The sequence below is a fragment of the Macaca fascicularis genome, chromosome 5, assembly GCF_037993035.2.
Source record: "Macaca fascicularis isolate 582-1 chromosome 5, T2T-MFA8v1.1".
NCBI lineage: Eukaryota > Metazoa > Chordata > Mammalia > Primates > Cercopithecidae > Macaca > Macaca fascicularis.
In genome coordinates, this window is record NC_088379.1 from 154,159,253 (window position 1) to 154,178,041 (window position 18,789).

Sequence of the window (18,789 nt, forward strand, 5' to 3'; positions counted from 1 at the left end):
ATCTGAGAGGCAGAGTACATAGCTTTAATTTGTGAAGAATGTACAAATCTTCAAGAGAAAATCAAAGACACTGACAGAAAAATTGCTAAGCAACATAAGCGGCTAATAAGCACACATGAAAATACAGTGGAAAATAAAGCATTTAAATATTTCATACCACTGACACTGAAAATGAAAATGGAAACAACCACATTTTTCTCCTATAAGATTGCAAAGATTAAAATATGTTAAAAATAAGCACTCTAATATACTACTAGAAGAAGAATGTATACACTTCCATGTCTATCAACTTTCTGGAGGAAATGTGTCAATATAGATCAAATCCTTAAACCTTTTAAAAAGAAACCCTATGACTTTCAATGTATTGCAGTGACAAAATCTAATGTCTATAATGTTGTTTCCACATCATCATAGTGTTATTTATAACAGCAAAACATTAACAATGACCTAAGTGCCCAACAGTAGAGCAACAATTATGAACATTGTGGTACATCTACAGAATACTTTGTGCAAGGCTGAGACTGAGATGTGGCAAGAGAGAAGCTCAGGTCACAAAATGTAAGGACTCACTCTCACCATTGTCCAAGTGCTAATACTGCAGAGGGTGAGCATTGCCTTAAATGTTGCTACCAAGATACTTATTTTGCCTTTCCTTTGTCCAGATCCTAAATATGGAGCTATTTAAAACAGCATTATAAAATATTATCTAATGATTGAAGTTCATATTTTTATGTATTTCTAATGCAAAGATCCAGCTTAGGTGTATATACAGAAATATATTATTTGCCACAATCTAACTTTTCTTCTATTTATTTCACATTTAATTTCTTGCTATAACTTTTTACTCTGCTGAATAGTGTTATGATGACTCCTTTGTATATAATTCTTTCTGTATATTGTAGGTTATTTATTTTTGTTTGTTTCTTAGAATTGGAATTATTAGTCAAAGACTATGAACATTTTTCAGAACTTAGATCCAAGTTGATGATAGCTTTTCAGAGAGACTCTCCATTTTTACACCCTCAAGTGGGAAATTTAATTCTTGAAAGCCTCCAGACCATGTGTCACCTCTTCTATGGAAGCTCAAACACATTAATAAATTGGGGTTATTTCCTTAAATCATCAATTCTGTTGAACCTTCTTTGGGGGCAAGAACTTGGCTATGTACATTTTTGTTTTCCATGATGAGCTTTGCATGTTCAGAACATGTTAGAAGCTTCTTAGGAGCTAGTTGATAAATAATACCTCAATTATAATTTTCTATCATAGCTTTATAGACTGTTTAAACCTGAGGTTTTTTTTTTTTTTTTTTTTTTTTAATCTTCTGGTAGCAGCAATATGAATGGAGGCTGGCCAGAAGTCAAGGGAAGACAAAGGATCCAGCTGGCTTCAGCAGCTCCTGTAATGCAGTACAAGTCATGGTGTGGAAAACGCAGAGAAATGGTGAATTACTGTAGAAAGACAGACTGCCAGGCTACCTTGATTGCCACTGCACTGGGATTACGCACAAACTTTATTGGACAGGTCATATCGAGAATTTAGTAAATTGAAATTTGAGCAACAAAAGATTAAAAACCACTTGGAAAAAACAGAAAATAATTCTGACTCTTATTTACACTGTCAATATATATTAGAAAAAGAGGCAGCGCTCTGAAATGTTTTCACGAAAACAACCTCTATGTCCAAGTAGCCATGTTTTCACTCTCAGGCCACATCTTAATTGACTTCAAGATACTCTACTAATAGTTTTGTTTTCCTGCCAATATAATGGGGATTTCCATCCAATTGATTAGGTCAGTAATCTAAGCCTGCTATTTAGGGTACGTATGAACACAGAGTCAATAGTGTCACAGCCAAGATTTTCTTAGTGATGAGGACACGGGCTGTGACGTCACACTGAATACCTTTGGCCTTCTTGTGGGTGGTGATTTGGGAGCAGATGGCAATGAACGTGGCAGCTAGAATTTGTAGTGTGAGGGGCAAACTGACACACAGAATAAATATTATTATATTGTCTGTCATCTCAAACCCTAGATTTAAAAAATGTATAATATTTGGCATTTAGGCCAGGTGCAGTGACTCATGCCTGTAATTCCAGCACTTTGGGAGGCTGAGGTGGGTGGATCGCTTCAACTTAGGAGTTAGAGACCAGTCTGGGCAACATGGTGAAACCCTGTCGCCACTAAAAATACAAAAATTAGCTGGACATGGTGGTGCATGCCTGTAATCCCATCTACTCAGGAGGCTGAGGCCCAAAAATTGCTTGAACCTGGGAGGCGGAGGCTGCAGTGAGCTGAGATGGCACCACTGCCCTCCAGCCTGGGCAGCAGAGTGAGACTTTCTCTGTTTCTTTCTCTACCTCTTTGTGTCTCACTCTCATATCTATGTATTTATAAGGAAACTCTCTGTTAATCCAAAGGGGTCTACCTGTGTTTTTAAAACACCAGGAAGTCAACAATAGTATTCCCTAATAAACATGGAGTAGTAGGCACATTTGCAGTGTGACTTTAGTTTTATTGATGGACGCTGTAAAATTGAAAAAAAAAAAAAAAAAGTCCAATGTCTATTTTAGTGACTGACCAGAGATAGTTACTATGATCTTCCTGTCAGGTAACATGAGATAATATTTATAGTTATCTGTTTTGAAATTTAAACTACCAGCTACTAAATAGCTTACTGTAGAATGTTCATATCTCCTTTAGTAGCTAGGATGTAGTATAGGTTTTTAAACTCTAAAAACCATTTCGGACAACAGAAACAAAATGAAGCAATTTTACATGTTTTCTCTTTTGGTCCCACAACATCTAGATGGGTCTAGCTTTCTTGGCAGTGCTGTCCCCAGCCATGGTGGCTCCAATCTGGCTATGTAAGAATAGCACTCATCAGAATTGTGCACCACCAGCTGTGCTGTTTCCGCGTCTGGTCTCCAGGGTTCCGTTCTGATAGTGGTTGACCCTACTGGTTGTAGTGCAAGTGCTCTCCACATGAATTATGAATGGTTTGCCTTGTCCATTTATCATCTAGACTCTGCAGGCCACCTATGCCTGTCAGAAGTAGGCAGGTTACTACTTGTAAAAGGCTGTAAAAAAAAAACTTTAGCACATCCAAAATATATGACATTCTCTGCATATATTTTGTGTCGTCCAGCTCTGGGTTTTCCACTTGCCCTCATTCAAGTGCATGCAGCTTTTCTTTCTTTCTAGCCAGTGAGGAGGTTTTGCAGTGGGAAATCTGATGAACATGAAATGTGATGCATGGAAAAAGTCAGAAGTCTTGAGTCTGAGTTCTACTTGAGGATGTGAGCACATTTATGCAATCTGGACCTGCATATTCATCTAATGAATTCAGTTTAGAAATTTGGCTCCCATCACTACTTCCTAAAAGAGGTGGAGTGCCAAGAGGGTAGCAGCTGAGAGGGGAGGGACAGAAGGCTGGAGAGTGGGCGAGACTAATTGGTCTTTTCGTATGACACAGATTAGATTATGTCTGTCTGAAGCTAGGAGGGGGAAGGGGGATTTAATCACTGTTTCTACCAAAAAGATATAAGGCAGAATGTCCTCACAGACCCAGATGCAGGGAGAGAAGCACAAGCTTCTTGACAAGAAAACGGCAAAACTACATGTAAGGCCATTTAAAAAAGAAAGATAGAACATTTCCCTTTCCAATTAGATAAGGGGAATTGGAAACTAGAGCATCAAAGCATAATCTGACAAGAATTATGACAGCTTTTGATAATTCGATAAAAGACGGAACAGAACTTTTCTTTGCTAAACGAACCAAGAGATTTTAAAAGAGTGAATGGGATTGTTGGGGTTGTAGGGAGCATTCTAATAACAATGAAAGATCAACTTCCCAAGAAATTAGGAGTAAACATTTTAATAAAAATAACTAATATTATTAACTGTGAATTATTCTCATCTCTCAATAGACTAGGCAATCCTAGGATTTCTAATATAAAATCACTATTATAGTTTAAGTTACAGTATGTACTGTAATGTAAAGCTGTATTTTTAAGGGAATACCCAACACATCAAACTCATAGAACCTGGGCTTATCTTTCCTTCATGTGCTTTTAATATTTAAGGGGCTCCTGCATGTTGGTTAAATGAATCAAGTTTCTAAAAGAAGAAAATCAATGTATTCATTCTTAACCCTTTCTCCTTAATCTTGTGGTTCTTCTGACCTATTCCTCCCCTTGGATTTTTCTTTCTGCCTTTTCTGAGATACTTAGCCCATTTCTAGCAAGTTCCATTTATTTTAATAAGAAAACGTGGGGAAGAAATAGCAAGTGTTGATTTGTGACTAAAAGGTTCCTTTAGATTACATGTAGGTTCTATAACATAAGCTTTTCCCTAGACTCTGGAAATTGAATGAAATAGATATTTCCCACTGGTCATTATCTTTGTTGTCTCTGGCCGTGGACCATAGTTAAATAAACCTCCTTGGGTTTGTCTTACATACCACATCGAATATCCCAAACACCCCTCATTATTAAACCCAGCTGTGAGCTAACTAATAGTACCAAAATAGATTTTTCTCTCCTTTTAACTGTTGGGAAAACATATACCAGAGTCATAGTTTCCTGTAAATAACTGAGCTTGTTCTGTAATTTTAGTAAATAAACTGTAGCTTTGTAATGGGAAATTTTTTTTTAACTGGAGGACTTAGTTCGTCATATCGCATTGTATCAAAGAACTTAAAGCTCTTCTCTAGTTGTAAAAGAAGATTTCTGAGGGCTTTCCTTACTCAATAAATCTTTCTAAATTTCTTTTTCTTCTTCCACTTGCAGTTTCTAGATACTCCTTTTCTGTGACATTGTGATCAGTGATATCCCTCGAAGGAAAAATATTGGGTTTTATATTATTACACCTTTCACACTTAAGTTCTCCCCAGATGTTTTTAGCAAGATGAATGCTAAGGTAGCATAATTACTGTGAAGGCAGAGGGCATCAGCTATTGGATGATCAAAAAAGTCTCAACTGTGAGCTCACACTACACTGCTTTCTGAAAGAAAGGATATTGGCCAGGTATCTCTAGCAAGGAAGATTATTAGTTTTGCTTTCAGAAATATCAGAGGATAACTTTAGCTTCCATCCACACATACACATGATCAGAGACACTGATAAAGTAGAGTCTGGTAGAGTGCATGTCAGAGTGGAGAGTGCAGAGAAAGGATGGATCCTGAGGGTGACGTGGAAGAGCATTTTGGGTGAATGTACAATTATGGTGATGTCAGATAAGCATAGGAACCAGATAATTTTGGAATACAAATGTGATTCTGTCCTTCCGGTTTATTACAGAAAAATTCTCAGCACGGCACAATAAAAAATAATCTTCTTTTTTTGGTAAATAATTAGAATTAGTTTTTGCAGACACTGCTGTCAAATACTGTTTGATTTTAGAGGTGTCAGAGTTTTCTCGGGGATCTAAGTTCAGGAGAAGTAAGCCATCCCTTCCTGATGGCCTTGTTGTCTGATAAATTATGGAACAATATTTTAATCAGTTGCTTCGACAGTTCCTGCAACATGAGTGCAATATCAACCACATTGATCAGTCTGTGATCAGTCTGTAAAACTCACCTGTAGTCACCTCAGCCATTAATCATGTGGAACAGTTTGCTAATTTTTCCTTCTACTTTGTACTAAAAAATGACATCTTTAGATTCTATTACAATAAAGAAAAGATGGGTTATGCTTTTTTGTATTTCCAAATAAAGATGAATGCAGCTAATATTATTGATCACTTAAAATTGTGATAGTAATATACATACATATGTATGTATATACATCTCCTCATTTAATTCTCATAACAATCTTGTGAAAGTAATATCCTTATTATTTACAGTGAGAAAAGTTAACATTCAAGCCTTTAATAATTCCCAGGATTATGACAAGTAAGAGGCAATACCAAATTTGAACCTTCATCATTTTGATCTTAAAGTCTGTACAACTACCTAAACACTCTGCTATTTTAATTGAGTTCATGTTATTACATTATAATTGTCTATGTCTATGAGGCAGCAGAGGCGGAGGTTATAAGAAATGTTGGGATTAAATGAGTTATTGTTTGTTTTACTACAATTCACATGCCATTTTCCCATTTCTGGTTATTTGTTGATGATGAATTCTTACCCAGGTAATTAAATCAGATAAGGTACCAATAGGCTCATAGAATTCTGCTTTGGTACTTTCTGTTTGCGTTAACATTTGTGTTATTTTCAGAGAAAATTTTAGAAGTGCTCTGAGATCATCCTTCCCAGCTGTATTTTCTACTACTCAGTTCCTGTTTTTGTCTCTGAAGAGAGAGAATTGTAGTCCTGATCAAACTCATAAAAGTAGCTAGGAATATTTCTCAATGTAACAACCTCTATAGTTGAACTCGAGGCCTCTGAGTCACAATCTAGTGATGACATTGCATTGTATATTTTTTTCGACATTTAACTTGTCTAAACCTTGAAAAAAATGAGTTAAAGTAACTTATAGAAAAGGTGCAACAAGAAACACAATAGTATTGGGGGAACAGAATCAGCAAATAAGATATAAGAGGAAAGAAAGAATGCAGGCAGCCTGTATTTTAAAAGAAAGAATAGCAGAATTGACTCAATTGAACAGTTGAACTCTAACTTTGCCCCTGAGCTTCTTCGACATCAGAACCAAAAGGACCCATGATGATGAATTTTACTGCTTTCATCTCTGGAAAGCATGTGTTTCAGAGAACACAATAGAGTGTGTGTCAGTCCTATTATGAAACCTTCTTTATTTTCACATTGGTATTATGCCCAGTCCCCCATATTAATTTTTCTAATATTTTTGTAGGGGCAAGAGAATTGTATGCAGCTCCCGCTTTTATAATTCCATATATTCCTAGTGTTTCCATTAACAAAAAGGTCGTTCTAAAATGAATATTCAGTGGGAAAATAAATTTAAAGCATCAAGTTACATATTTCTGATTTATTCTCTTGGATCATCAGGAGTAAAAACCACTAAATAAATGATTAAAGATTATGAAAAGAATAATATAGTCATTTGTAAAATAGTAGAAATGAGCCACTGAATAAAATTTGACAAATTCAAAAGTAGAAGTAATCTATATTATTTTCATGTCTCAAAATCTGGCAGTGTTTAGCTCTGCCTCTGAATACATAGTGTTCAAATAGAACATGTAATGGTGCTAAGAATTTTGGGGAAAGTCATGGGATGAAAATATTGAAGCAACTTCATGCCAATTGTTTTGTTTTCTTTATATTCATGACCAAATTTTTGTTTCTTCTTAGAGTGACAGACCACAAAATAAAACTTCAGATTTTTCAAAAAAAAAATCATTTAGAAATGATTTCCCCATGAAATTTCCCCATCTAGACCCAGATACTTTAGCTGGACACTACAAACAACGTGAAATGAATTTAGAGAGAGCACCTCTCAGCTATTTACTATTGCTTTTGTTTAGTCATAATTTTACTTGACTCTAACTTTTTTCCAATCCAGATTCTAGTTGGCATTTTTGTAACCTTTGATCCATTAAATGAATTATAGTATCAAACTAATCTAGATTCCAACACTCCCAACAAAATTGTTTCTTGACTTTCCTGGTACATGAATGTAAAGAAAAAAACAAATAATTAAATAATTAAGTTTAACAACAATAAAAATACACAAAATCCATAGCAGTCGTCTGTGTTCCGCTCTTTATAGCACTTCTGACATTAGAACACATATTAACTTATTCCTGATTTACATTATGGATATATTTTCTACAGAGAAAATGCTACCATTTTATGGTTGAGAAGAAGCTGATAGGCAAGAAGAGCCTATAAAATATCCAGAAAACAGATAGTCATTAGAATTCATGGGATTAGATGAATTCAACTTATGATTTTGTTGCTCAACAGGTTTGACAAATTTGCCTCTGAATTTTGAAATAAGCATATTTTAAATTTTATTCTTCATAAAATAAATGGAAATGTAACATGTGTAATGGGAAATGTTTCTCAGTTTCTGAAACTAAAGAAGGTTTTCATCCATTATCAGGGATAATCCACTATGTATGTTTTGGGAGAACACACTAACGAATTAGATGTACTCTCTGCATTTGCAGATAATGCAAAGATGCACCAATAAGCTTGAATATTTCTGACTAGACTTGCATTTTTAGCATCATTTCTTGATCACAAATTAAGAAAGCAAATATTTACCTGGAAAAGAGAAGATTCTAAAAAAGCATAAAACGTATTTTCTGATCAGACATGCTATTATGTAAAAGAGATTTTAGAGTTTCTCTATGTTGCCTAATAGAATAGATTTAGGATCAATAAGGAGCTGTTAGAAATGGGTTGCTTTCAATTATATACATAAACTACTTTATATTTTAAGCTTCATGAAGGCAAGAATGGCACCTGTCTTTCGTCACACTGTATCCTAAGCATCTAGCAGTGTGTGGAAAAATAATAGTTATCTTATTGGTATTAATGGAATGAATGGAATTAGGATTTTAGAAGGAAAAGGGAAAAACTTCCCATTACCCTAGAGGACTTGCTATCTAGAGGGTACACTCGCATTCACAGATAGGAGGTCAGGTTAGAAGTTTAATAGAAGAATGTTTTGGAGCCCCAAGCTGACCATAATGATCTATATCTTGCAGTTCAAATCATCTAGTTCAATAATTGTCACACTTTTTGGTAAAGGCAAGACGGTAAATATCTTAGGCATTGAAAAGTCAGACAGTCTTCCTCACACCTGTTCATCTCCACTGTTATAACACAAAAGCAGCCATAGACAATAGATAAATGAATTGGTATGGCTAAATGTGGCTTATGAAAAGGCCTTAGTTTGCCTACCCATCATCTTAGTCACATATTACTCTATATCTACTTATTTATTTTATCATTAACTTTGAATGAAACTTTATTTAAACATTCCAATTAGATACCAAATGTACTGTAAGACATTGAGGGGAAAAATGACTTCTGATTCAGGTTAGGGCAGCTCCTTCTGAGAAATTACCATAATATTAGTGATTAAAAGTAAAAGATCACAAATGGAGACTGAAGTCAGAGAAATAAATTGTGGCATAAAGTTCAACCAGCATGTTTCCCTAAGGGATGCTCTGAAGATCCTCTTGGACATTTGTAGTGCTTGCCTTATGTGATTGTGAAAAAGTTCATTGAAATTCTGGTCCCAGGTAAGATGGAGTAAGAACATTTTACCCTGTCTCTTCTATTGAATGCAGCTATAAAACATGGACAGAATACATCAACAGGTATTTGAGAACTCTGAAAAGTAAAAAGTAGTAGGTAAATTAGGAAAGAAGATCAGAATGCTAAGTGCCACTAAATCACCGATAATCTTATCATTTTTTTTCTGATATATCCAGACCTGAGTTCAATGCAGCCCAAACTCAGAAATATATGTCCTTGCAGTTACATAGAGCTGCAGGAGAAGTCCTCAAGTTTTGGGTTGCAAAATGGGAAGAAGGTCTTCAATGCTCAGAAAGTGGAAGAAATCCTCCTTTGGTGTTTATTTTCTCCTTTCTCTCCTACATGCTTCCTTCCACCCCATCATCAAGTTATCCAGTGCTATTCGTGGTGGCAGTGGCAGAAACAGCAATAACAACGGTAACAGGGTGCATAGGAGCCTAATGTAGTGAAGAAAAAACTTTTCTTTCAAATCAGAAGATATTGGACCCCAAAGGGTGAGGTAAGCACTTGTTTATTTCTCTCTTTTTTTGCTGCAATTAGGCTCAAGAAATGATCACAGTTGCAGGAAGTGCATGACTGAGCTGAGAAATAAAGCCCCGTATTTCTGTCTGAACTGAAAAGAGGAGCTCTGGGAGCCAAAAGTTGTGGGGCAATCACAGAGAGAAGGAGCTAGGAGAGTGACCAGAAAAAGTAGTTATAAACTCCAGGAATACCACAAGATGCACATGTATGGCTTTGACACATAATAGCATAACGTCAACTTTGAGAACTGAACTACAAGATAGATCATCCATAACTCAGAATGACTACAGATGTCACACACATAGGGCAAATCCAAATAATTCTGCAAAGGCATAAGGAAGTGACATTAAGACCACAACTCCTATGAGGCCTGTCAGAACTAGCAATCTGAAACCAGCCATGTCAATTGCCTGCTAAAACAGAAATATCAACGTTCTCCAGAAGACTTACACAAAACTCAGAGAATCATAGTATAATAGTAAAAATGCCCAGGATAGAATCCAAAATTGCATGGCATAGGAAGAACTGGGAAAATGTCAATGTGTGTGGAAGAAGATAAACGAATGCCAACACTGGGGTGACATGGATGTTGAGATTATCTAATAATGACTTCAAAGAAACTACTAGAAAAGTCCTCTGAGAGTAAGATCAAATACTATAAAAATGAAGGGAAAGAGAGAAGTCTCACCAAATAAATAAAATATATAAATAAGAACCAGAGAATTTTAGAACTGAAAAATAAATTTAATCAGATTTTCAAACTCACTGGATGAGCTCGATAGAAGAATGGAAATGACAGAACAAAGAGTTTGTAAACCTGAAGACAGATTTTAAGAAATACATCAAATCTGAATTATAGGGAGGAAAATGATCTTGTAAAAAAAGAATGACCTAAGTCTTAAGGACTTGTGGTACAATGCCAAAAAGTTAAAAATTTGTATTGTTGGAGACACAATAGAAGAGGAAAAAGAGCATTACACTGGAAAAGTATTTAAGAAGAAATAACAACTTCCAAATTTGGAGAAAAACGTAAACCTATAGACTTAAGGAGTGCAGAAAGCCTTAAACGGAATACACCCAAAGAAATTCAGTGATAAATTATAATCAGACTCCTTAAAACTAAAAGCAAAGAAAAAAATCATAAAAGAAACCAGATAAAAATATCAATCACAATACTTACAGGATAGCAATGAGTTGAATGACTGCATTTTTTCATAAGGAAAAAACAGAGGTGAGAACAATAATGTGTTGAGACAAAAACAAAACAAAACAAAAACCCACCCAGGTTTCTCTATAAAGCGAAAATATCCTTCAGAAGTGAGAGTAAAATAAGGACATTAACAAATGAAGAAAAACTAAAAGAATTTATTGCGAATAGACCAGTACTAAAGAAATTGCTAATGAAAGTTCATCAGAGAGAGGGAAATGATACAAGAAGGAAACTTGGGGATGGTAAGAAATAAAGGAATTGCAACATAATGGTAAATAACTGGGTAAATATAATAGGCTATTTTCCTATCAAATTCTTTTTAATATGTTTGATAGTAGAAAGCAAAAGTTATAACATTCCCTGATATATTTTTCAGGGTATGTAGATGTAACATTACACCACTATATCACAAATGGGGCTGGGGTAAGGATACCTAAATGATGGCAAGTTTTCTACATTCTACTTCAACTGGTAAACTACAAATTTTAAATTGACTGAGAAAAGTTATGTATATTATAATTTCTAGAGAAACCACTAAAATCTTGTACAAAGAAATAAAAAAATACAATCGAATAAAACAGAAAACTTTTAGTATTTTTATATTGGTCAATTAACTCAAAAGAAGGTAAGAAACTAGAATCAGAGGAACAAATAAGAGAGGGAAGAAATATAAATCAAATAATAAAGTGGTAGACCCAAGTTCAAACATATCAAAAATTACATTCAGCAAAAATGGTCTAAGAGAGCTAATGAAAAACAAAATAAACACAGATTGTCAGAATTTTTTAATAAAAGAAAAACCAGATCCAACTGTGTGTTGCCTACAAAAGCTTACTTCAAATATGATTATACAGTTAGAATAAAAGTAAGGGAATCAGAAAACTATACTGTAAAAATACCAATATAAAGAAAGTAAGAATGGCTATATTGATATCATAAAAATAGACTTTAGAGCAAATAAAATTAGGAAAAAAAGAACATTAAATAATAATAGAAAATTAAATTTACCAAGAACACATAATAATCCTAAATACACACCAAACAACAAGGCTTCAACATGCATAAAACAAATAACAGACCTGAAGGAAGAATTAGACAAATTTACAATGTAGTTGAAGATGTAGCTGGAGACTGATAACTAAGACAAGAGTCTTGTCATAGTTATCAGTAGAAACAATGGACAGATAATCACCAAGACTATAGAAAAACTGAAAAACATTAGCAACCAATTAGATCTATTTGACATTTATAAAACTCATAGCCAGCAACATTATTTTTTTTATTATTCAAGTGTACATGAAACATTGACCAAGATGGATCTTAACCTGGATGATAAAATAAACTTTAGTAAATACAGAGTGTGTTATCTGGCCACAGTGGAATCAAATTATAAATAGATAACAGAAAGCTAACAGAAAAATCTCAAAGCTCTTGAATATTCAGTAAGATAATTCTAAATAATCCATAGATCAAAGAGGATGCCTCAAAGACAAAAAAAAAAATTTTTTTTTCAACATGTCAAACTTTGTGAGAGGCAGTTAAAGCAGTGTTTAGCTGTACATTTATAGGATTCAGTGTTTACACCGGATAAAAAAGGAAGAAAGAAAGGCTTCAAGTTAATGAACTTCTATCTTAAGGGAAAAAAGTGAAACAAACTCATATCATGCAGAAAGAATAAAATAAAAAAGAATAGGTTAATAAAATTGAAAATAAAAAAATAGAGAAAAAAATAAGCAGTTTTTTAAAAATAAATTAATAAATTTGATACATCTCAGGCAAAACCGACAAGGAAAGAACAAAGACCCAAATTACCAATAAAGAAATGAACCTGTAATCCCAGCACTTTGGGAGGCCGATGGGGGTGGATCACCTAAAGTCAGGAGTTCGAACCAGCCTGGCCAACATGGTGAAACCCTGTCTCTACTAAAAATACAAAAAATCATCCAGGTGTGGTGGTGGGCACCTGTAATCCAAGCTACTTGGGAGGCTGAGGCAGGAAAATTGCTTGACTGGGAGGCGGAGGTTGCAGTGAGCAGACCGCACCATTTCACTCCAGTCCCGGCAACAGAGCGAGACTCTGTCTCCAAACAAACAAACAAAAAAACAAAAAAACAAAAAAACAGAAATGGAAGAGGTTATATCACTACAGATTTTGAAGACAATAAAAGCATAGCAAAGGAATACTAAAACAAATCTATGCCCATAACATTGAGAATTTAAATAAAATGACACAATCACTTGAAACTGCTAGATTCCATAATTCACCCAAGTGGAAATAAATAAACTGAATAGCTCTACAACTATTAAGAAATTGAGTCATATTTTAAAATCTTCCAAAAAGGAAACATCCAGGTCCTAATGGGTTTCCTGAAGAATTTTGCCAAACATTTAAGGAAAAAGCAAAACAAATTTTGCATACTTCCTAATGAAAAATAGAAGAGGATAGAACACTTCCTAACAAATTTTATGAGACCAGCATTTTTCTGATAAAATTAGATAATGATAATATAAGAAAAAACTTACAGGTCAACATCCCTCATTAGCATGAATACAAAAATTCCTGAGCAAAATATAAGCAAATCAAATTTAGCAATATATAAAAAGAATGCTACACCACAACCTAGTGAAATTTATGCCAGGAAAGTGAGACAACTTTAATATTCAAAAAGCAATTGGTATCCACCATGTTACAGTCTAAGGAAGAAAAACAATATGGTCATTAATTCATGAGGAAAAAGAATTTGACAAACTTTCAAATTAATTTATGATAAAAACTCTTAGCAATCTAGTAACAAAGGAAATTTTACAACTTGGTAAAGAGCATCTACAAAAAAACGACAGCTAACATTATACTTTATGATAAAATATTGAATGCCTTCCCAGCACAGGTTGAGAATAAGGGAAGAATTTCTACTCTCACCAGTCATAGTCAATATTAAACTGGAAGTCCTAGTTAGTGCAATAAGGTGGCACATATACACCATGGAATACTATGCAGCCAAAAAATAAAGAGCTCATGTCCTTTGTAGGGACATGGATGAAGCTGGAAGCCTCATTTTTGGCAAACTAACACAGGAACAGAAAACGAAATACCTCATGTTCTCTCTCATAAGTGGAAGTTGAACAATGAGAACACACGGTCACAGGGAGGGGAACATCCCACACTGGGGTCTGTTGGGGGCTGGCAGGCAAGGGGAGGGAGAGCATTAGGACAAATACCTAATGTATGCAGGGTTTAAAACCTAGATGATGGATTGATAGGCGCAGCAAACCACCTTGGCACATGGATACCTCTGCAACAAATGTTCTGCACATGTATCACAGAACTTAAAGTAATTTTTTTTAAGTACAAAAGAAAAAAAGAATTAAAAACAAAGGCAACTCACTGAGAATAGTATTTTCCACAAATAGTGTCAGAAGAATTGTATATCAAATGAACAACAACAATAAAACTTCAACCTAAACCTTATATCTTATACAAAAATTAACACATAATGGATTATAGATATAAATGTCAGACATAAAACTGATATAAACTTATTTTTTAGGACAAATACAGACTAAAATTGCGTGACTTAGGGTTAACCAAGAGCACTTACACATGGCACCAAAAGCGTAATCCATCAATTTAAAAAAGAGATAAAGAAAATTTTATCAAAATTAAAAACTTGGGTAGCAAGTGAGAGACGCTACTGAGAGAATGAAAAGATAAGCTGAGGACTAGGAAAATACTTGTAAATTATATGTCTAGACTATTATTTTAATTCAGAATATGTAAAGAACCCTCAGACCTTAACAATAAAAGAACCAAACAACCCAATTAAAAAATGAGCAAAGGACTTGAAGCAACAGTTCACCAAAAAGAATATATACATGAAATGTAAGCACATTAAAATAAAATTAACATCCAAGACATCCTCGATTAAAGCAATGTTGAGATACCATTACATACCTATTATAAAATGTAAAATAGGCTAAAAATAAAATATATATATATATGTAATACCAAAGGCTGGTGAGAATGCAGAGCAATTAGAACTTTATAAATTGCTGGTGAGAACGCAAAATGTTACATCCACTCTGGAAAACAGTTTGGCAGCTTCTTAGAGGATTTCCATATGACCCAGCAATCGCATTCCTGGACACTGGCCCAAACTGGCACTGACCCAACTGGAAACAAACTAAGACATCCATCAGTGAGTGAATAGATAAACAAATGGTGAAACATTCCTACAATGGAACACTACTCTCAATGAAGAGAAATGAACTCTTGATACGCACAACTTACATGTCTTTCAAAGGCAATATGCTGAGCTAAAGCAGCTAGTCTTAAAATGGTAAATATTATGTCATTTCATTTATATGATATTCTCAAAAAGTCAAAATATATCACTGGCAGGGGCTTGATTACAAAGGGGTAAATGAGGGAATATTTTGTGGTGATGAAACTGTTTTGTATTTTAATTATGTTAACGGTTATATGAAACTATTGTGTAAAAATTCAGACAAATTAAAAATTATATTTTTATTGTATTTATTTTGAACAATGTAATTATTTTACTATTAAAATTGTATTGGGAATAGTAAAGTTAAAATGTGAAAGAAATTTTGAGTTAGAAGATATTCATTCTACATCAGTCTCTAATAGGTCACCCTCATCAAGGCAATTCATTTTTAATTACTTTAGTTCCCAATCTATAACATGGATGCAATAATAACTGACCCAACTGTCTCTATAGCAGTGATTCTCAATGTTTTTTTGTCTCAGTTTTATTTATGTTCTTAAAAGTTATTAAAAATGCCAAAGAAATTTTGTTTATGGGTTATGCCTATCAGTATTTACAATATTAGAATTTAAAACTGAGAACAAATATATTTAATTCAATTTAAATTTAAATTTACAATAGTTAACGAATTATATATGATTCTTTGTGTAGAAATCACGAATATGTTTTAAGATGGTGTGTGTTATACAGTCATAAGCAGAGCTGAAAGTTACTTATTTCCATGCGTATGAAAACATAAAAAAGTTATTGCCTTAGCAAAAACTTAGAATCAACATCTCGGAATCAGCTGCAAATCCTGTATTCTGTCACTATGTCATGTTGCTCTCCAAATAAATGTCTTGTTAGGGACATTACAAATCCTGTTTATTTCTACCTCCCTTCCCTCTGGACTATACTGGAAAGTATATTAAACAATTCTGGAATCATTAGATATTTTTACAGTCTAGAAATGCTATTCTTATTTAGTTTGCCTTTTTCCCATTTTTCTCTTAATTGTTTTTCCTGAATAATGTCTTCCCAAATATTGTCTGAATTTTTCTGAATAACAACAGCTGTTCATTCCCAGATTGGCTATGACCCCACACCAGCAATGGCACCAAGCCAATGATCTCTCCATGACAGCATCAAGAAAATCAGCATTTTCTGGATTCTGTTCACTGACAGATCCTCTTTACATTTGAACCCACAGGAGATGTTTGCAAGAGCAAAGTTAAATGAAAATGTATAACTTCTGGACTTTTTACTTTGGCATATTTAAGAATATTGGCATGTTTCAAATGTCATTAATACAAAAATATATCTGGATGTTACTACATAATAAAATTAAGGAGTTTGAAATGTCTTCAAGGTATTACTCATCCTTTATCCAGTAGCATATTGATGTAAGAATTGCTGCAAATATTTCTCATAGAAGAAAAGGGAAGAAGACTTCATAAATATCCCAGGTAGCCCACTGTAATAGTTAGCTTTCAATGCATAAAGAACTACTTTAAAATGATACTTACGTAGCTTGTGATTCTGTGGGCCAGTAATTTGAGCTAGGCTCAACTGGCTGTTTCTTCTGGACTTGGCTGGACTTAAAAATCTACAGTCAGCTGGGATGGCTCATTTCTGCGACACAAGGTCTTATATTTCAGCAAGCTAGCCCACATGTTGGCACATCAGAATTCTGAAACAGCAAATGATCAAGACTGTCTTGGGGCATAAACTTGGAATTTCTGAACTTTCACTTCTGCCACATTCTATGGGTCAGAGCAAGTAATAAGGCTAGCCCAGATTCTATGGGTAGGGTTGTATTCATCTCTTGATGGGAAGAACTGCTAAGTAACATAGTAAGGGTATTTTTGTAGGGAAGAACATAATATAACTGGTTTTGGAAGCAATTTTCCACACCCATTTTATAATGAGATCTAAAAATTTACTCCAAGTCAATTTTCAGCATGAGAAAGAGATTATAAAGTTGGAAAGATAGAAATAAAAAAGTGTGGAAAATATTAAAATATACAAGGAGGGACACTTTTTGTTGGTGGAGACAGGGAGAGACAAAAGAGCTGAGTTTTAAGGAAAATAAAGTGTAATTTGAGCTTTATTGTGTGGGTATCTAGGGCATAACTGGGGTAATGGAGAGTGAAATTGAGAAAATTTGAGCAGAATTCCATAAAAGTTCTAAGAGTAAAAATTATTATTCTATAGAATCATCTTGTAGACAAAGCAACGTATTGTGCATTGCATAAGCATTTGAAGAAAGCCTGCAAAAACACACTTTTAAATTCTATAATGAAGAAAATTGCCTTATCATTGCAAGACTGGTGGTTTGTTTAACCTTCTTTCTATATTTACCTGCTGATGTCCCTAATTTTCAAAGTATGTTATCCCTTCCCCCTCAATTTTCATAGCCTTTGGATCAGTCCTAAGTGGATCATGCCTGTGTGCATCCCAATTGCTATCCTGTTTCTGTCATTTCTCTTTCCTACATGACACTGAAAAGTCAATTCCAAAAGTATCAGCTTAGAATTACACTCTTCTTAAAAATTTGGTGTTTTATTTAAACCATCATTGTCAGTCAATGAACATTTATTCAGCTCTTATCGTATGCTGGGTGCTGGATACCAGCTAGTTCTGTTATTTAAAATATTATCACTTCCCAACTGCACAACTTCTTTTTAACCAATTTGAAGAACTTTCTCATCTATTATTTGATTAAGTTTCTGTGAATTGGCTAAGCAGATGTTATTTTCTCCATTCTATGTGTGTGGAAACTAAGGCACTCTGACTAAGGCCATGTCACAAGTTAATCAATTACCCAGTTCCCCAAATTAAAAAAAAAAATGAAGACTGCAAGGCCTAAGAAAGAGATGGTGTATTGAACTGTTCATTCCAAAGAATCAAGTCTTCTAAATTGTCCCTTATTCAAAAAAACACTTGCTCTATGAACACAAATAATTTTCCCATGGAAAATGTGCTCTTCTTTCTGGCAGCTTTCCCCTTTTCTCCTCTTCCAAAATGTTCCTCAACATTTACTTCCTCCAGGGAATTTCCCCAGAGAATTGGCAGCTATAAAAATACTTTATATTTTAGATTGCATTTTAAAATTTAAAATATGGAATTTATTTGATCCATGCTTGGTGGGTTCAGTGGCCATTCTTATCCTATTTTGATGAAGCATCTAATATGATTGCAAGAGGTTAAAGAATTCTCCTGGTTCACAGCTAGTTGAAGAGCCAATATTATGACTGAAGAATCAGGGAATTCCCTTCTACAATTCACTGGCTCTCATCAGTCATCACAGTTTCTCCTTAGTGCCTGTGAATGTTGCTAACCCTAATGGCACATTCTTCCTCTTTAAATGTCTTTTTATTGGAGCCATGTTCTCTCATCCCATGTTATAAACTGAATTGTGCCCCCAACCCACAAAATCCTACGTTGAATCCCAACCTCTATTACTTCAGAATGTAACTGTATTTTGAGATAAGCTCTTTTTTTCATTATTATTATTATTATTATTATTATTATTATTATTCTTTAAGTTCTAGGGTACATGTGCACAATGTGCAGGTTTGTTACAAAGCTCTTTAAGA